This window comes from Chiloscyllium punctatum, chromosome 16 (genome assembly GCF_047496795.1).
Source record: "Chiloscyllium punctatum isolate Juve2018m chromosome 16, sChiPun1.3, whole genome shotgun sequence".
Lineage (NCBI taxonomy): Eukaryota > Metazoa > Chordata > Chondrichthyes > Orectolobiformes > Hemiscylliidae > Chiloscyllium > Chiloscyllium punctatum.
In genome coordinates, this window is record NC_092754.1 from 91,975,436 (window position 1) to 91,991,184 (window position 15,749).

Sequence of the window (15,749 nt, forward strand, 5' to 3'; positions counted from 1 at the left end):
TTTCTTGTCGATACATGTGTTTTCCATTTGCGTCTCTATTCTAGTTGTTTTGTGTAAATCCAATGTTTCTGAGGAACAGATTATTCTCCCCAAATGGTGGACTCTAGAAGTCTCCTCAATATTTTAATTATATTATATTGGTTGTTCTTTATTACAGGGTTTGTCTCTTCTTTTATGAAAAGAGATGATAATTGAAAACTCTTCAGTCCTCTGACAGCATTTCCATATCTATGGAGCATTAAATAGTTAAGATCAATCACTTTGCTGTTGTGTCTATTCCTCAGAAACACTCAGACATCCCATCCAGACTGATCAAATGTATTAATTTACCGTGGTATAAAACAAATTGGTTTGAATGGGGTTAAGTGAACCTGCTCGTTCAGTGATTGTAGTTAATGTCATTCTCCATGCATCAAATTATTTCACTAAAAGGTTTACTTCCTATGAATAAGGGGGTCTTACAATATTATCACATAGTATCCGTAGGAACTTCACTTGCAGCACTACCCAGGATCAACAGTTCAAGAATGAGGGAGAGAAGAGATCAGAGTCTGAGAACAATGCACTGGAGTGTTCCAACAATGGACCAGAATATGGGAACAATAGACTGGAATGTTCCAAAACTGACCAGGGGTTTACATTTGGGTCTTCACAATCTTCCTCAAGATTGGGTGGACCTTAAGTGTGCTTTGGCTGATTCAAGCTGATTTCTATCCTCTCCTCACTATTATTCCTGGTAAGTCTTTCTATCTGACTATGAATTCATCAATCTTTGTTGAACTAACTTACTGTCCTCATAATTTAAATATTGAGAAATAGGAAGCTGTTGCCATGACTTCTGTCCACAAACTCCATTCCTAACCAAGCAATTTTAAAGCCAATATCTGAAGTGGAATCAAACTGCGTATAACTCCAACATGTACTTCGGCTCTAAGCTGATATCTATTTCCATATTCTCTCCAGCATCAATCCTGTTCACTATCAACTCCGCAATATCTCAGGTCTACCATTTTGTCTCAGTCTACCTGCTGAATAAACCATCATCTGCACCTTTGTTATATCCAGATTCAACTGTTCCTATTCTCTTCCTGCCACAAATAATTATACCAGAAATGGTTCTGTTCGTCGAGTTGGGAATTTGTGTTACAGACGTTTCGTCCCCTGTCTAGGTGACATCCTCAGTGCTTGGGAGCCTCCTGTGAAACACTTCTGTGATCTTTCCTCCGGCATTTGTAGTGGTTTGAATTTGCTGCTTCCGGTTGTCAGATCCAGCTGTCCGTTGCAGTGGCCGGTAAATTGGGTCCAGGTCGATGTGCTTAGTGATTGAATCTGTGGATGAGTGCCATGCCTCTAGGAATTCCTTGTCTGTTCTCTTTTTGGCTTGTCCTATAACAGTAGTTATACTGACAACCGCAAGCGGCAGATTCAAACCACTACAAATGCCGGAGGAAACATCACAGAAGCGCATCATAGGAGGCTCCCAAGCACTGAGGATGTCACCTAGACAGGGGACGAAACGTCTGCAACACAAATTCACAGCTCGGCGAACAGAACCACAACAACGATCATCCGAGCTACAAATCTTCTCACAAACTTTGACCAGAAATGTTGTGTGTTCTCCCTGAAAGGTGCTGACTTCAGGAGAGTCAGTGGGATTGTGATAATATCACTACACTTGCAATCAGAGCCCCAGGCTATTACTGTGGATAGTCAGAGCCTTTTTTCCCAGGATACTCATCTCAATAACAAGGGGACACAGTTTTAAGGTAAGAAGGGAAAATTTAAAGGAGATGTGAGACAGCTTTTTTACACCGATGGTGATAAGTACCTGAAATGTGCTTCTGAAAGGTAATGGTGGAGGTGGATACAATAGCAATTTCTTGAATAGGTAGGGAATCAAGGGATATGGACCATGAAAAGATAAATGGTTTTTCATTTGGAAAGGCATCAAGTGTGAGCACAGTCTTGGTGGGCTGAAGGGCCTGTTCCTGTGCTGTACTGTTCGTTATTCATTACTCTCTGTTTCCTCTATAGTTTAGATTAGATGAGATTAGTTACAGTGTGGAAACAGGCCCTTCGGCCCAACAAGTCCACACCGACCCATTCCCCTACATTTACCCCTTCACCTGTTTGAGGTTTGGGAGTTCTTTAAAGACGAGCAACAACTGCCAATTTCCGAGCACCGTCCGACAACTCATCCGCTTTATCCTCAATTACAATGTCTTCACCTTTGACAACAGGTTCTTCATCCAGACACATGGTTCAACCACGGGGACCAAATTTGCACCCCAATATGCCAACATCTTTAGGCACATGTCTGAACAAGATTTCTTCTCTACGCAGGACCTCCAACCAACACTATACACCAGGTACATCAACGACATTTTCTTCCTCTGGACCCATGGCGAGGAGTCACTGATAAAACTACACAGTGATATCAACAAATTTCATCCCATCATCACACTCACAATGGACTACTCTCTACTGTCTCATTTTGGACACATGTATCTCCATCAAGGATGGGCACCTTACTCTACTGCAAACCCGCAGATAACCTCACAATGCTACACTTCTCCAGCTTCCACCCAAAACATATTAAAACAGCCAGACCCTATGGACAAACCCTACACATACACAGAATCTGGTCAGATGAGGAGGAGTTGTTTAAAAGAGTTAAATCATCTCCTTGGTACACTGTGCAGTACGTTCTAAGTGTTGAATACAAGATTCTCTGCAACTCTTTAGAGGGGCTGAATGGTTTATTCCTGTGCCTCAGTAATAGCCATGAGGAATTCTGTCAGAGACGTGTTGTGTGACATTACATGGGAGCTATGAGCTCCAGTTGGCCATTCGGTCTCTGATACACCATTCAGACAGATCAGAGCTCATCTGACTGTGGCTGAACTCCCTGTCCATCTCTGTTCCCAATAAACATGGGCTTCCTCGACCATCAAGGAGCTACTGAGCTCAGCCTTGAATATCTTCACTGCTCCATGCAGATGAGAATGCCACAGTTATCACATCCCTCAGGACAAAGGAGCATCCTCACCTCAATCTGAAATGGGAGCACCCTTACATTTAAAGCGATTGTCCTTGGACCAAATCACCTCCTATTTGTGACATGATGCACAACAAATCAGAACAGATGTAGACCATTCAACCACAACAAACCTGACCCACATAAGCACTGGCTGTCTAGTTGATCAAATATCTATCAAATTCAGCCTTCACTGCTCTCTGGGCAACACATTATCAGATCCATCCTTATCTTAGTCTGAAATGGAAGAGGCCACATTTTCAAACATTCTCCAGTTCCCCTAGTTCGACACACCCACACGTGGGGATCCATCCTCTCAGCATCCAGCCTGTGAAGTCCTCTCAGGGTCAGTTATGTCTCAATATGATCATGCCTATTTCTGCTGAACTTCAAAGGGTATACATCCAAACAGCGCAACATTTCCACGTGGGATGAACTGGTCATCCCAGGAATCAACTGAGTGAGCTATGTCCATACACCTTCTCGTGTAATTAAATTCATTCTGAGGTAAAGAGATTTTAAAAAGCCCGATACAGTCCTCCAGCTGTGATCTCAGTAAAACTGGGAACAGCTGCAGCAACGCTTCCTTCATGGGTGACTCCATTGTAAGAAACATTAAAATTGAGACAAGAGCCGGAAGACACTTGATTTCTTAAGTCTTAAAGAAGGCAACTTTGTTTGGTTAAGATTCGGAGATGCCGGTGTTGGACTGGGGTGTACCAAGTTAAAAATCACACAATACCACGTTATAGTCTAACAGGTTTAATTGGAAGCTCACTAGCTTTCGGAGCGACGCTCCTTCATCAGGTGATAGTGGAGGGCTCGATCGTAACACAGAATTTATAGCAAAAATTTACAGTGTGATCTAACTGAAATTATACATTTAAAAATTGATTGTCTGTTCAGCCTAACATCTGTTAGAATACAGTGATAGTTTCACTTCTGTCATGTGTAAATCACAAAACCCTTTTGTTTAAAGTTGCATTCTCGGGTTAGCTGTTAACAATGGTGATAGCTAGACAATATGCTGAAGGTGTTAGCCCCCTGTGTTCTCTGTCTATGACCTGATGTTTAGATTGATTCTAATCTAAAAAGTGAGATAACAGAGTTTTCCATAAATTCATACATTTTTGAGCTCAGAGTTCTACATGAATGTATGCAGCTTTTGAACAAACTACATGTAGTATATGTGTGCATGTGGGTCTTTGTGTGTGTGTCTGTCTGGGGTGGGGGTTGTGAGTGTGAGAAAGTGTGTGTGTGTGTGTGTGTGTGTGTGTAGTGAGTGCAGAGCGTCTTAAGTCTGTGAGGGGGTGCATGTTTGGGAGTATGTGTGTCTATAAGGGTGTGTGTGGGTGTCTGTGTGTGCGTCTGTGTGTACGTGTGTCCGTGTGCATGTGAGGGTGTGTGTGTAGGAATATCTGTGTGTGGGTGTAGTGCACTGGTGATCACCTGTAATGTGACATGAACCACAGGTCCCGGTTGAGGCCCTCCCTATGGGTATTGAACTTAGCTATCAGCCTCTGCTCGGCCACTTTCCTCTGCTGCCTGTCCCGAAGTCCACCTTGGAGGATGGTCACCCGAAGGTCAGAGGCTGAATGTCCTGGACCGCTGAAGTGTTCCCGAACTGGGAGGGAACCCTCCTGTCTGTTGATTGTTGTGTGGTCCCCATTCTTCCGTGACCAAAATTTGATTAATTTTAAAGTAGCAATGGTTTTTTTCTGTGGGAAATCATGTCACACGAACTTGACTGATTTTTTTGAAGAAGTAACAAAGAGGATTGATGAGGGCAGAGCGGTGAACGGGATCCGTATGGACTTCTGTAAGGTGCTTGACAAGGTTCCCCATGGAATACTGGTTAGCAAGGTTACATCATATGGAATACAGGGAGAATTAGCCATTTGAATTGACTCAAAGGCAAGAGGTAGTGGTGTAAGGTTGCTTTTCAGACTGGAGGCCTATGCCCAGTGGTGTGCTCCAAGGATCGGTGCTGAGTCCACTGCTTTTCATCATTTATATACATGATTTGGATGCAAACATAGGAGGTATAGTTAGTAAGTTTGCAGGTGGCAACAAAATTGGGGGTGCAGTGGACAGTGAAGAAAGTTTCCTCAGAGTACAATGGGATCTTGATCAAATGGGCCAATGGGCCGAGCAGTGGCTGTTGGAGTTTAGTTTAGATAAATACGAGGTACTGCATTTTGGAAAAGCAAGTCAGAGCACGTCATTTCCAATTAAAGGTAAGGGTGTGTTGCTGAACAAAGAGACATTGGAGTGCAAGTTCATAGTTCTTTGTAAGTAGAGTTACAGGCAGATAGGATAATGAAGAAGACATTTGGCATGCTTTCCTTCATTGGTCAGATGATTGAGTATCGGAATGAGGAGGTCATGTTGTGGCTGTACAGGACATTGGTTAGGCCACGTGCAATTCTGGTCTCCTTCCAAACGAAGAATGTTGTGAACCTTGAAAGGGTTCAGAAAATATTTACAAAAATATTGCCAGGGTGGAGGATTTGAGCTATAGGGAGAGGCTGAAATAGTCTGGGGCTGTTTTCCCTGGAGTGTTGGAGACTACTCAAGTTTCATAAAATCACGAGGGGCATGGATCGGACGAAGTCTTTTCCCTGGGGTGAGAGAGTCCCAAATTGGAGGGCATAGGCTTAGAGTAAGAGGGAAAGATATAAAATGGACCAAAGGAGACAACTTTTTCACATAGAGGATGGTGTGTGTATGGAATGAGCTACCAGAGGAAGTAGTGGAGATTGGTACAATTACAGCATTTAAAAGGCATCTGGACGGGTATATGAATAGTAAAGTTTAGAGGGATACAGGCCAGGTGTTGGCAATAGAGACTAGATTAGGTTAGGATATCTGGTTGGCATGAATGAGGTGGACCGAAGGGCTTGTTTCCATACTGTACATCTCTATGACTAAGTGTAGTATATCAGAGCATTTAGGGCTCCCTTAGTGACAACAAGGGTGTGTTTGCACTGTGGTGATATTTACACTCTAAATCTACACATCTGTACATGACAAACACCTCAACGTACAGAGACCAGGAGGGCAATCTGTCAAGACTTGAATTCTCTAATCAGAGACTGTGAGAACGAGAACATTTCTGGGTGGCATGGTAGATGGATGTAGCTTCACAAATCAAAATACGTGTATCCTTCAGTTCCTTTGTTAAAAAAACTTCCTCATTTAAACTGACTAACAGTTCCAGTATCCACTGTCGTTTGTGGAAGAGAGTTCCAAACCTCTCCCACCCTTTGTGTGTAGATGTGCATCCTAACATTCCTCCTGAACGCTCTGGCTCTCATTCTCAGACTGTGCCTCCTCGGTAGAGAATTGCCAGCCAATGGAAATCATTTATCTTTTTCTGTTAATGTCTTGGAGGATTTCACTCAGATCAGCCCTTAACCTTCAAGATCCTTGTGAACACAGGCTTCGTTTGTATATCAAAAAACAGAAATTGTTCAGCAGGTCTGGCAAGCATCTGTGAGAGAGTAAGTAGAGTAAATGTTTCATGTCCGGAGACCCTTCCTCAGAACTAAGTTGCATGATTTCTCTTCATACCTTCAGAATATACGAAACCAGAACAGAGGAGAGAATACTTAAGTCAGGACATTCTGCAGCAGCAGTGACTTTGAGAGTCTCCGTCAATGGAAAATTGTACCATGAACGCTGCTCACTGGATTGTTATCACTGTTCTGGGGTCTGGATATGGCTGACCAGTCAATGAGATGGTGACGTTGTTGTTCAAAAGGTAAAACCAGAGAGCAGATCAGCAGCAGATTAAAGTAAGTCCAAAATGTCTTTATGCCACACCAAGAACACCAATAATAACAAGGATGGTGTAGGACACCTTCTCCACCTGCTGAGTTGGTCAATGCATGTTTCCATGTGAGGTGATCTGTCCCTTCAGGCAGCTGACAAGCTCCTTGTTTGAAACTCTGGGCTGATGTATTCCCAGAGATGCTGCCTTATACTGTCTGAAAGCTCCTTTGGGAGATTGACACGACAGCATTGCTCAGCTTTGTGTCAAAACTCTGACAATGAACAAACTCATTACAATAACAAGTTTAATCCCAATTATGAAGGAGCGTTGTTGTTTAGTATATCATAATGAAATAGCAAAAAACAGAACCTGGAATCTCCCAGCAATAATGCTGCCCACACAAATACCGCGAGCCCCATCACGAGATCACAAATAATTTCAACCAATGCTGCATCGAGCCAGTTTATTCCATGTATGAAAATATATCTCAGAGCTGTTATTCTGTTCTCTAGAGTAGGAGCTGCCCTCTTCAAACAAGAGCATTTCACTCACTGATTGAAATGTGATTCTTCATACACACTGATTGTGTGCCTTACTGCCGAGGTCAGCATTTATTCCTCATCCCTAATGGCCCAGGTTCCAGGGGTACATGAAGGGCTTTCCTGGAGGAAGGGGATTGAGTGAACAAGATGGGCTTCCAACAATGGAGGTATCACTGATGTCACTCTTATTGTCATTCTCCATCCTTCCCAAAGGGCAACTAGGGATGAGTAATAAACACTGGCCCAGCCAGTGATGCCCACATCCCATTAATGGATACGAATAAAGTGATAATAACACTGGGAGTTCGATCTACCTTATAGGCCCGTGTCTGTATTCATCAGGATCATACCCATGTGTGGGGATAGGTGCCTTTTCCAAACTACAATCATAACCACCACTATCCCGAGATATTTCATGGGGAGTGTAGTTAGGATCACAGCTGGATGTGAGAGGAGCCGAATTCATGGATGACAGGCTATGGGCATGTGATGGCATGGCCTGTTCCCTCACATTTACTTAAGGGTGGTCCCTGTCAATGTCCCCTCTATCTCCACATTATCTGGGAGGACGATATGATAAGCCATCTAAATACATTTTTAAAAATATAATTCCGTTAATTTGGACATCATCCTAACTCCGTCACTTGGGATAATTGGAGCCCCTATCACTGAGAGTGCCCTTGCAGTTGCCATTAAACCAGACCTTGGTGAGCTGCTGTAATTGGGGTGGATGGTGGCTCAGTGGTCAGCATTGCTGCCTCACAGCACCAGGGACATGGGTTCATTTCCAGTCTTGGGCGACTGTCTGTGTGGGGTTTGCACATTCTCCCCGTGTCTGCATGGGTTTCCACCCACAGGCCAAGGATGTGCAGGTTCGGTGAATTGGCCATGCTAAATTGTTCATAGTGTTAGGTGCTTTGTCAGGGGTAAATATAGGGTAGGGAAATGGGTCTGGGTGGGTTCCTTTTCAGAGGGCCAGTATGGGCTTGTTGGGCTGAAGAGCCTGTTTCCATATTATAGGGAATGTAATTTAAACTGACAGTGAGAGATATTGGGGTGGGTCTTCTCCTGGAACAAATGTTTACACTATTTGTCACAAATTTGCTGTGGTGCTTTCCCTTGGCTGGCCTGTCTGAACTCCTCCCTCATCCTGTTCCTGCAGATACTGCACAGGGTGTCCCAGCAATAATGACTGTGGGCAACAAAACTGCATTCTGTGGAGTATCTACAGCTCAGAGACCCAGAGATGGAGAGCAGGAGGAAGTCTGTGATTTTGCTCCTCACCATGTCTTGGAGCTTCATCCTCCTGTTGTTCATCTATGTTTTAAGTTTCTTACATTATGTTATTCAAGGAGTCCATCCTGAAGATGACTCACTTTTCCTGCATAACTTCACAAAACTTGGTTATATGCTGCAGACCCTAAGTTGGTGCACAAACAAGTTTATTTTTGCAGCAACATTATCTCGGTTCAGAGTGAAGATCACTAACACAGCAAAGGAACGACTTACACAAATTCCTTGCATAATGAATATATAAAACTCCTTAGTGAAGCCACAGGAGGGTCCTGTTGTTCCCGACATGAAACAATTTTTCAAATTCATTCATGGGATGTTGGCATCACTGCCAGGCCCAGTATTTATTACCCATCCCTAGTTGCCCCTTGAGAAGTTGGTGGTGAACTGCCTTCTTGAACCGCTATTGTCCAAGTAGGTCAACCCATAACGTTGTTAGGGAAGGAATTCTAGGAATTTGACACAGGGATATATTTCCTCTTCAAGATGGTGAGAAGCTTGCAAGGCAATTTACACTAGGTGGTGTTCCCATGTATTTGTTGCCATTGTCCTAAATGGAAATGGCTGTGGGTTTGTAAGGTGCTGTCTGAGAATCTTTGGTGAATATCTGCACTGCATTTGTAGGTGGTACACACTGCTGCTACTGAGTATCTTTGGTGGAGGGAGTGGATATTTGTGGTTGGGGTGCCAATCAAGCAGGTTGCTTTGTCCTGGATGGTGTCAAATTTCTTGAGTGTTTATTGGAGCTGCATTCATACAGGAAAGTGGAGCATATTCCATCACATCCTACAGAGAATCTTTATCCCAGTGTAGAGGCAGGTTTGAGCTGGGAACCAGCAGATTCCCCATCTTAGCATAATCCAAAGGAATTGTCCAGGAAAGTGAAATTTCCTACTGGGTAAGTCCTATCAGCTTGGAACCCTCTAAGTGTCCATCAAAAATCAAATTCTTCAATGGGTACTGAGCCAGTTAAACAGACGAGTTAATCTGTCAATATTCCATGTCAACCAACCCTATACTAATGTCCCAAATAGCGACCTATGAGCTGTTGTGAAGTGAGAAATCGTGGCAGGTGATTACATAATATTATTAGAACCCACTCACCAAAGAAATGGCTGGCCTCGATTTTTCAGCATCAAGCTTTCAGTTTCTTTGGGCTGCTTATCCATTGCAGTCTCATCAGAAATTTCCTGCCATTGGTTACGATGCAGAGGTCGAACGTCTCTGTTAATTAAACCAAACACCCAGAGAGTCTTGGTTCACTCTGTAATCTGTTAAAGTAAAAGGGACAGAGAACTCTAAAATTCCAATACATTAAGAAAATTATAATCATTTTCTTAGCTCTAATACTAAACACTAAACAACAACTGTTCACAAATCCAAGTCGTCTTCTTTTACCTACTTAGTATCTGACTCCAACACCACAAAAGTACACTGTTCCAATTATTAAACTCGACACTTATTAAGCATTGCTTTAACTTAATCTCAAGACCAAACAGGTTCCTCTGAATTCAATCCTCTGGCTGCTGATCTCGCTGGGCAATCTTGTTTCGTTTTTTTCACTGTTTGAAGGTTTTACATGAAAAGGTACTTTGGTTAAAATTGTTTTCTAATTTCTTTGAGAGGAAGATGCGAGATGGCCATTTCGCTCTCGGGCTCGGCAGCAGTTGCTCGCTATTCGATGGCAGTTGCTCTCCCTCATACTTTCAAAATACCGGGTTTATATAACACCCACGACTAAATAAACTCTTAGAATCAGTATCAAGGTGTCAAAACAATCAAACCAAATGCCAGTGGTTGCTGGTATCCTGGGCACAACTTAAACTAATTGGGTAAATTGGAATTGTGGTCAAAACAGCAGCCAAACCTCAAGAACATTTATCTATTTTGGAACAGCTCATCTCTCAGATGGCAGGTGAGGCTGTGCTTAAATTCAAAAAGCACTTTCTATCTTGCAGCCAACATACACTCTATTGGCTTTGGAACAATGTGGATTCGTTGGTTACAGTTCCAGATACAGACCGTACATCCATCTGTACTGTCACCAAAAAACCAGTTTCACCGAAACTGCAGTCACCCCTCCCCCAGACTGATCCCTACTCAACACTGCAATATCCCCCTCACTGACTGATCCCTACCCGACACTGCAATCACCCCCTCCCTGAATGATCCCAACCCAACACTGCAATCTCCCCCTCCCTGACTGATCCCTACCCAACACTGCACTATCCCCCTCCCTGACTGATCCCTCCCCAACACTGCAATCTCCCCCTCCCTGACTGATCCCAACACAACACTGCAATCCCCCCTCCCTGACTGATCCCAACACAACACTGCAATCTCCCCTCCCTGAATGATCCCTACACAACACTGCACTCACCCCCTCCCTGACTGATCCCTACCCAACACTGCAAGCTCCCCCTCCCTGACTGATCCCTACCCAACACTGCCATTCTCCCCTCCCTGACTGATCCCTACCCAACACTGCAATCACCCCCTCCCTGACTGATCCCTACCCAACACTGCAATCACCCCCTCCCTGACTGATCCCTACCCAACAATGCAATCACCCCTCCCTGACTGATCCCTACACAACACTGCAATCACCCCCTCCCTGACTGATCCCTACACAACACTGCAATCTCCCCCTCCCTGACTGATCCCTACACAACACTGCATTCTCCCCCAACCTGACTGATCCCTAAACACTGCAATCTCCTCCTCCCTGACTGATCCCTACCCAACACTGCAATCACCCCCTCCCTGACTGATCCCAACCCAACCCTGCAGTCTCCCCCTCCCTGACTGATCCCTACCCAACACTGCAATCTCCCCCTCACTGACTGATCCCTCCCCAACACTGAAATCACCCCCTCCCTGACTGATCCCTACCCAACACTGCAATCTCCCCCTCCCTGAATGATCCCTACCCAACACTGCAATCTCCCCCTCCCTGACTGATCCCTACCCAACACTGCAATCACCACCTCCCTGACAGATCCCTACCCAACACTGCAATCACCCCTTCCCTTACTGATCCCTACCCAACACTGCAATCTCCCCCTCCCTGACTGATCCCTACCCAACACTGCACTCACCCCCTCCCTGACTGATCCCTACCCAACACTGCAATCTCCCCCTGCCAAGGTAAAAAGAATACCTAGAGAGAAAATAGGACCCTTCAAGGACCAAAGTGGACATGTGTGTGCAGAATCACAGGAGTTATTTCTCCTCTGTGTTGACTGTGGAGAAGGACATGAAGGCCTGGGAACTTGGGAAAGTTAGTGATGATCTCTTGGGGTCAGACCATATCACAGGAGAGGATGTGTTGAATGCATTAGAATGTATGAAGGTGGATAAATCTCCTGGACCTGACCAAACATATCCAACAGCACCTCAAGAGATGAGGGAAGTACTTGTGGGGTCCCTGCTGATCTTTTTGCCTCACTGTTAGCCACTGGCCCTCTGAAGATTATTTCACTCAAACCCATTTCCCTACTTTATTACTCTACATTTACCCCTGAGTAATGCAACTTACTTACACATCCATTAACATTCTTGGCAATTGAGAATGGCCAATTTACATGACCTGCACATCTTTGGATTGTGGGAGGAAACCGGTGCACCCAGAGGAATTCCACGCAAACATGGGGAGAATGTACAAACTCAGTTGGTGTGGCATGGTGGCTCAGTGGTTGACACTGAAGTCTCACAGCGCCAGGTACCCAGGTTCGACCCCAGCCTCGGGTGACTGTGTGGCGTTTGCACATTCTCCCTGTGTCTGCGTGGGTTTCCTTTGGGTGCTCTGGTTTCCTCTCCATTCCAAAAATGTGCAGGTCAGATGAATTGGCCAGGCTAAATTTCCCACAGTGCTCGGTGCATTTGTCAAGTGTAAACATTGGTGGGGAGAATGATTCTGGGGGGGTTACTCTTCAGCAGGTCGGTGTGGCTTGTTGGGCCAAGTGGACTGTTTCCATACTGTAGGCAATCTAACCCTAACAGGATCTAACCCACACAGACCATCCTGTGAGGTTGGAATTGAACCCAGATCGACAGTGCTATAAGGCAGCAGTGCTAACCACTGATCCATTGTGCCACTGAGTTGGTCAGTGCTAGGCCCATTGCTGTTTGTTATCTATATCAATGATTTGGACGAGGATGTTTAAGGCATGATTAGTAAGTTTTTAGATTACACTAAAATAAGTGAGGAAGGTTCTCAACAATTGCAACAGGGACTTGATCAGCTGGGGAATTGGGCTGAGAAATGGCAAATGGAGTTTAGAACATAGAACATAGAACAATACAGCGCAGTACAGGCCCTTCGGCCCTCGATGTTGCGCCGATCAAAGCCCACCTAACCTACACTAACCCACTATCCTCCATATACCTATCCAATGCCCGCTTAAATACCCATAAAGAGGGAGAGTCCACTACTGCTACTGGCAGGGCATTCCATGATCTTACGACTCGCTGAGTGAAGAACCTACCCCTAACATCAGTCCTATATCTACCCCCCCTTAATTTAAAGCTATGCCCCCTTGTAATAGCTGACTCCATACGTGGAAAAAGGTTCTCACTGTCAACCCTATCTAACCCCCTAATCATCTTGTACACCTCTATCAAATCACCCCTAAACCTTCTTTTCTCCAATGAAAACAACCCCAAGTGCCTCAGCCTTTCCTCATAGGATCTTCCTACCATACCAGGCAACATCCTGGTAAACCTCCTCTGCACCCGTTCCAGTGCCTCCACATCCTTCCTATAGTATGGCGACCAAAACTGCACACAATATTCCAGAAGCGGCCGCACCAGAGTCTTATACAACTGCAGCATGACCTCAGGACTCCGGAACTCAATTCCTCTACCAATAAAAGCCAGTACGCCATATGCCTTCTTCACTGCACTATTTACCTGGGTGGCAACTTTCAGATATCTGTGTACATGGACACCAAGATCCCTCTGCTCTTCCACACTACCAAGTAGTCTACCATTAGCCCAGTAATCCATCTTTTTATTACTCTTACCAAAGTGAATCACTTCACACTTAGCTACATTGAACTCCATTTGCCACCTTTCTGCCCAGCTCTGCAGCTTCTCTATATCCCGCTGTAACCTGCCATATCCTTCCTCACTGTCTACAACTCCTCCGACTTTCGTATCATCCGCAAACTTGCTCACCCAACCTTCTAACCCTTCCTCCAGGTCATTTATAAAAATGACAAACAGCAATGGTCCCAAAACAGATCCTTGCGGAACACCACTAGTGACGGCACTCCAAGATGAATCTTTGCCATCAACTACTACCCTCTGTCTTCTTCCAGAGAGCCAATTCCTAATCCAAACCTCCAACTCACCCTCAATGCCATATCTCTGTATTTTCTGCAGTAGCCTACCATGGGGGACCTTATCAAACGCCTTACTAAAATCCATATATACTACATCTACCGCTTTCCCCTCATCTACCTCCTTCGTCACCTTCTCAAAGAATTCAATAAGGTTTGTGAGGCACGACCTGCCCTTCACAAAACCATGCTGACTATCCTTGATCACATCATTCTTATCCAGATGTGCATAAATCCTATCCCTTATAATTCTCTCTAAGACTTTGCCCACAACAGAAGTGAGACTCACTGGCCTATAGTTACTAGGATTATCCCTACTCCCCTTCTTAAACAAGGGAACCACGTTTGCTAGCCTCCAGTCCTCTGGCACTACTCCTGTAGACAAAGAGGACACAAAAATCAAGGCCAATGGCTCTGCAATCTCCTCCCTTGCTTCCCAGAGAATCCTAGGATAAATGCAATCAGGCCCAGGGGACTTATCTATTTTCACCCTTGCCAGAATTTCCAACACCTCTTCTCTACATATCTCAAAGCCATCCATTCTACTTATTCGTGCCTCAGTATTCATATCGACAACAATGTCCTGTTCCTGAGTGAATACTGACGAAAAGTATTCATTCAGCGCCTCCCCAATCTCTTCAGCCTCCACACGCAACTTCCCATTACTATCCTTGATTGGACCTATTCCTTCCCTAGTCATTCTTTTATTCCTAACATACCTATAGAAAGCCTTAGGGTTTTCCCTAATCCTACCAACTAAGGACCTTTCATGTCCCCTCCTTGCTGCTCTTAGCTCTCTCTTCAGGTCCTTCCGGGCTACCTTATAACTCTCAATCGCCCCTATTGAACCTTCACGCCTCATCTTTACAAAGGCCGCCCTCTTCCATTTAACAAGGGATTCCAACTCCTTATTAAACCACGGCTCCTTCACACGACCCTTTCCTCCCTGCCTGATAGGTACGTACTTATCAAGGACACTCAATAGTTGCTCCTTGAACAAGTTCCACATATCAATTACGCTCTTGCCTTGGAATCTACTTTTCCAATCCACACATCCTAAGTCATGCCTCAACGCATCATAATTTCCCTGCCCCCAGCTATAACTCTTGCCCTGTAGTACACACTTATCCCTCTCCATCACTAGAGTAAAAATCACCGAATTGTGGTCACTGTCCCCAAAGTGCTCACCTACATTGTTTAATACAGACAAGGGCGAGATCTTGCATTTTGGAAAGTCACATCAAGACAGGGGTTTCATGGTGAACGGTAGGGCATGAACGAGTGTCGTGGAAAAGAGGGACCTTGGATACCAAGAGCACGGCTCTCTGAACTCAGGGAGACAGGGCAGTGAAGAAGGCTTTTGGCACACTGGGCCCTTCACCAGTCAGGGCATGGAATATCGAAGTTGAGAAGGTCTGTTGTCGTTGTGCAGGATTTTGGTGAGGCCGCACTTGGAGTATTGTGTTCAGTTTTACCCACCTTGCTATAGGAAGGATGTTATTAAACTGGAAAGAGTGCTGAAGAAACTTACACGGATGTTGCCAGAACTCAACTAGACAGATATAGAGAGAGGTTGAACAAGCAAGGAAATTTTCTTTAGTGTGTAGGATACTGAAGGGTGTCCTTATAGAGGTATATAAGATCATGGGAGGCATGGATAGGGTGAATGCACTCAGTTTTTATCCAAGACTTGGGGAATCAAGGATGAAAGGGCATCAGTTTAAGGTGAAAGGGGAAGATTAAAAGGGAACCTGAGGGAC

The 15,749-nt window shown here is 44.7% G+C and overlaps 1 long non-coding RNA gene across 3 annotated transcripts in view; it reads right to left on the reverse strand.

The window, feature by feature from the left end:
* LOC140487227 (uncharacterized) overlaps positions 1 to 10,197 on the reverse strand; it is a 44,279-nt gene extending 34,082 nt beyond the window's left edge. The window contains exons 1-3 of one of the 3 annotated variants that reach the window (XR_011962802.1): positions 10,046 to 10,197; positions 9,752 to 9,918; positions 5,348 to 6,530 (exon numbers count right to left, since the gene is read on the reverse strand). This is a non-coding gene — a long non-coding RNA (uncharacterized lncRNA). Of the gene's footprint in view, positions 1 to 5,347; positions 6,531 to 9,751; positions 9,919 to 10,045 lie in introns of those variants that run through there. The other 2 variants (XR_011962801.1, XR_011962800.1) reach the window with 2 other exon arrangements.
* Positions 10,198 to 15,749: the final 5,552 nt, after the last annotated feature.